The sequence below is a fragment of the Carassius carassius genome, chromosome 20 (genome assembly GCF_963082965.1).
Source record: "Carassius carassius chromosome 20, fCarCar2.1, whole genome shotgun sequence".
In the NCBI taxonomy this organism is placed as follows: domain Eukaryota; kingdom Metazoa; phylum Chordata; class Actinopteri; order Cypriniformes; family Cyprinidae; genus Carassius; species Carassius carassius.
In genome coordinates this window covers 11,593,794-11,598,965 of record NC_081774.1, presented here as the reverse complement: position 1 = coordinate 11,598,965, position 5,172 = coordinate 11,593,794, and the positions used below count along the sequence as shown (strand labels likewise).

Genomic DNA, 5,172 nt, shown 5'->3' with positions numbered 1-5,172 from the left:
GGGTTTCTGTTTTGTTTGTTTGTTTTCGCTTAGTTCCATCTAAGCAAAAAAATTATTATAATCAACTGTTTATTTGTTGTTTTTATTGTTTTCATAGTGGAATAAACTGGAGAGAGACTTTTCTGGGCACTATGTTTATCTGAGAAAAGTTTGACATATCAATAAACACTGTAAAATGACTAGACAATGAGTGATTCATGATGTTTTTTTTTTTTTGTTTTTTTTTCTATTCCTATAGTTCAACTGGTAGATCTAAGAATGGCAAGTTTTTAGGGTACATTTCCAGGAAACGTAGAAGTGATTAATTGTTTACCTTTAATACACTATAAATACATTGTAAATATTACAGAAGGAAATTTGAATAGTAAAAAATACTGTTTAAATAATCTTCAGCGGTGTTTTTTTAAGCAAATGAAACATTTTGACATTTATTTTTCACACAGTATATGCAAAATTTTGAGTTTAAGTATTGTACATTAATATTAGTGTAAACGATTTAGCCTATTCAATACAATGGGAATCATTATGCCTTCGTTGAAAAACAAAACAAAAAACACCTTTAATCAACAATTTTCTTGCTGCATCAGGTTAACTACAGCTTCTGTCCATTCACCACAGGAACCCGGAAGCTCCCGGCATAAATGACAATATATGTACAAGTAAGTGTGACGCCTCTGCTCAACTGGGTTGCCATTGGCTTTGAAGTTCCCTTGGCTCTCGCAGAACTCGCTGTGAATGGACTATCTTTTAACCCAAATTAAACGCTTAATGTTGCAAAGTCCGTTTGGCTGTAATTATTACGTCAGTAACACCTTCAGTTAACAATGCAGTGTTGCTATGTCGTGAGAAAATTACCTCTTTACCGAGATCGTAACCCTAACCCTAAGCACATCTCCAATAAACTACAAATACCAGCGCCAATTTTTTTCGCGTTCAATCGATAGAATGGCAGAAACTTATGGGTAATGTAGTTTAAAATGTTTAATAATAAAATAAGGGGAAAATGCAATCTTTTTTAACAAAGGGTCATCTAAACATCTTCATTGTGTAAACATTAATGACATATTTAAGAGGCAGGCTGAAATTCGATATTTTACTAAGTGCTCTTTTTTAAACACCTTTATACCACCTTTCCATATATGTTTGAAAACTCTGTCCAACATTATTTAATTAGCATAGCATAAGTAGTTGTCCTGCCAAATTTTTCTTTGACACTATAATCAGACTTTGATTTACAGCCATTTGAAATGTACATTTTTTTGCTCTTCTAGGGGACAGAAGGGCAGTAAAACATACACATACCTTTTCTCATCATGGACAACAGACTGTGCCGAGTCATATTTTTAAGATTGTCTTTTCAACAACTTGCCAATATGTAAGTTGTAAGTCATGTTTATCTTAGAATAAGAATAGAACCACAGTATACATCAGTGCCTATTTGGAATGGGCTCCAAATATTTAATTACATCAGGTGCAAGAATACAGTGTTGACAGTAAACAAAGACACCAATTTAAACAACCAATACATACTGTGACACTTCATTGTACTTTCACACAATGTCAATGTGTCATTCAGTAAGACAAGGTACAGAGAGTGTGTAATTTATGGTGCAAAAGCCATACAATTCATGCAATGCAAAGAATCATAATATTAAGAGCTAATTTGTGTCTCTGTGTAAAATACTCCTCATATTTGTCCTCCTCGGGTACCAAACATCAGTAATGTGCATGCTCATCTTGCTTATTATACAGTACTGGATTCATGTTGATCTTTCCCTTGTACATCACCTTCAGTTGTGCATGAAATTCCTGCAGCATTATAGTCCATGCAGTATCTTCTAATGCAGCTTTCAGCCTGCCCTTCATCTAACTGAATGTCATTAATGTAACCAAATGTTCATTTCTTAATTAAAACCCATTATGTCTATTGTTTACAAAATTAAATGCTGTATTTACCAAACACCATTCTTAATATAATATTCACCCTACTTTATTATCCAACACCATGTGCAGTACTTTACTGGAGGATACAACAAAGACAACTAAAGTAGTGTATTAAGACAATTATATACATTTTTAATGATATTAAAAATGGGTTATGTTAAAACCATGTTTTTTTAATCAGATGAAGCCATCCAAATGCATGCATGGTGAAATGTCTTGAGCACCAAAGAATCACATCAAGTTTCCAGAGCTCTCCTGGTTTTCTTCCCCTTCTTGCTCGTCCATGTCCTGGACATATCATAATCTTCCATGTCATACATTTTTTTGCAGTTGTTATGCAGCACTCTACAGCACAACTGATGAACAAAAGACATGTAACTAATTTAAATCAAATTGCTTTATTGTCACAATACAATGAACACAAGTATACAGGTGGTGAAAGTCTTGGGTGCAGACTGCAGCGTTACAGTATGGATGACAAATGAATTAATTAATGAATATATATGAAATACAAATTCTGAATATACAGTATATGCAACACACATAAGGGACTCAATACAGGTAGAGAACAATATATGTAAAAAATTATGCTATACACAGAGCATGAATTGAAAACAATAATAATCACAGTACACACAGATCTCTGCAGTGTGACACGGTATGAATTAGTGCAAACAGAATGTCAGGGTGCATAATAATATTGAGTCCAGTCAGCGTTACTGATAAGAGTGCAGGGCATATGAGGTTGGTGGGGTGTGTATGGTTTTACTGGTATGAGTTCAGTTAAGTCTGATTGCCTGTGAAAGGAACTTGTCTCACTGTCTGCTGGTGTAGGTTCTGTGATAACGTTTGCTTGATGATAATGGTGAGAGCAATCCATGGCTCGGGAGTCTCTGACGGTCCTCCTCATACTCCACCTGGTGTAGATGTCCTGGAGGGACAAAACATGTATTTAGGGTATGGTAAATCAATAAACAATATATAGTATTTTTATTTATAATTGTTGCACTGGACTTAACATTGATTCTTGTTGGGGATATGGGCCAAAAGAATCCCCCCACAATTAGCTCTCGTTGTTTAGCTGTGATGTTTACTTTTACGGGCCGTAACATCTGAGCTGTCGCAGTAGAGCGGTTTGTGAATGCAGTCTTCACAGCAGATAACTGATGGGTTCAGGTAGCAGTGCTGCACTCGGTGGCCATTGAATTGATATCTTCATCAACTGGCTTCATCTTAATTCAAACAAACAGACAAAACAATAAGTCAGCAATAACAGCAATAACTATTCTAGAGAAATAGTGTTTGTGAATACAGGTGCAGGTGTCAGTACTCACCATATTCAGTCATTTCCTTCCCAAATCACAGAGATGATGCACAGCTGATTTTCTCATTCTAGGAGCTATAAAAAGATGGAGGAGACAGGACAGGAGGAGAAGCTCGCAAGCAATCTTTTACTGTCTATGAGGCTATCGGGGGAAGTGGAGGCATAAAGTCAAGGAAAATAATTAATCAGAATACTTACCAAAATGTGCTCCTGTTCACGCTCGCCTTCGTTGGGAGATTCGGTGGGTGATTCAAATATCTCTTGGCACAGCGGTTAGAAGGTTGCTCACGTGACATCTACGTCATCAAGCTCAGTTTGAGTCTGCGCAGTACGCCCGACCCCCAGGAAGTAAGTGCTTCTAATTGACTTCACTTGTCTCCGTTGAATCCAATGGGGTCGCTGGGTCCATTTCTTTTACTGTCTATGGATCTCTCATCACTGCTGCTGAGTATGTATCTCAGCACTATGGTGACCTAAGGAAAAGCGGGGATTTGTCTTTAAAGTCCACATGAACTCAAAATTAGGTTTTTTTTTGGGGGGGGGGGGGGGGGTTTGGGGGGGGGGTTGTTAGTTTCAACATGTTAGTCTTAATGCAGTATCCTCCAAAACAGTGACAAAATTCGGATTCAGAAGATAGAAACATTCAAAGCTTGCAGTTCGTCTCTTCCTCCAAAACGGCTCAATGATTCTCATACTTCATCTTCTCATCAAATCTTCTGACCAATCAAATGCTCTCTAGAATCCGAAGTGCACACCTTCTGCACTTTAAATATAGACGCTGAAGCGCTAGTATTTCCTGTACAGTGAATGGCTCATAGTGCACAATGAAGGTGATAGGGAACAATTCAGACCGTGTAAATATGCTTTCCATTGGTGCAAATGAATTCTGGTTTCACGTTGTTTCACGCGAACTGCGGCAGCGCACATCTGGACTTTGGCTCCGGAGACATGATCGCACATGATCGCATTTCTTAAAAACTTTAACAACTAAACAGCCTCAGTATAATTATGACCAATATTTTCTTTTACTAAGAGTTTCATATTGAATAGGGGGTAATTTATTAGACTGTGGCTGTCAAATGCAGCTTTACGGCTCTGGCCCGAGCAGATACAAAAAACGCTATTGGCTTATTTTAAAAAGGGGGTGCGGCTGCTTGATATGTCCATCTCTCTCTTCCTGTTTCAGTAGAAATTACATCTCCACATAATAGCGCTGCTTGTTTCAAGGCAGTTCAGGGGACCTTTAATGTCGATCATGGATCAACTAGATTCACCATGGCAAACAGCGAATATATTTGTGCTGTTTAATGCCTTTTTGAAAGTTGTTTTCCTCGTTACATAACTCATGTCACAGGTAAGAAGTCATGCAAACATATCCATTTTGCTGTCAAGAGTGGGCGAGTAAACGAGCGCTACTGCCACATGCGCGCTAAACAGATGGAGCACAATAGAATAACATTTTGTTTTTAATTGAGTGATTTTAACTTTTAATTGAGTGATTTTAAAACTTAAAAGAGCAATTTAGATTGTAATGTTCTACTAACTATAAAAGATACAGCTGTCATAAAACCAGAGAGAAAGGCTGCATGGTTAGTATGTGAGGGAGTCATTGGTAATATCATTGAGTCTCTTTTGGTCAGTATTAGAGGATCTAAGCTTAGACTGACAGTTAGCCTGCCTTGGACCAGATCAGTTTTCCAGCATAATTTGCCATGGTGACTGAGCTCGAGCTATGTTAAATCGGCTTTATGGAACCAAATCACTTGACAATGAGTCAGACTAACTGAAATAAGCCTGGGGTATTTGGTAAACCGTTTTTGAAACTGGCATTGTGGTGTTAGAAGTCAGAAGACACTGAAGTTAATTTATGATTTGCTGTCTGTCTGAACCAAAGAAATAACAGT

The 5,172-nt window shown here is 37.4% G+C and overlaps 1 long non-coding RNA gene across 1 annotated transcript; it reads right to left on the bottom strand.

Moving 5' to 3' along the window:
• Window positions 1-2,326: 2,326 nt before the first annotated feature.
• Window positions 2,327-3,352, bottom strand: LOC132095779 (uncharacterized). Its single transcript, XR_009422502.1, has 2 exons — window positions 3,279-3,352; window positions 2,327-3,176 (listed from the first exon to the last, which is right to left on the bottom strand). It is a non-coding gene; the product is annotated as an uncharacterized LOC132095779 (long non-coding RNA).
• Between the last annotated feature and the right edge of the window lie 1,820 nt (window positions 3,353-5,172).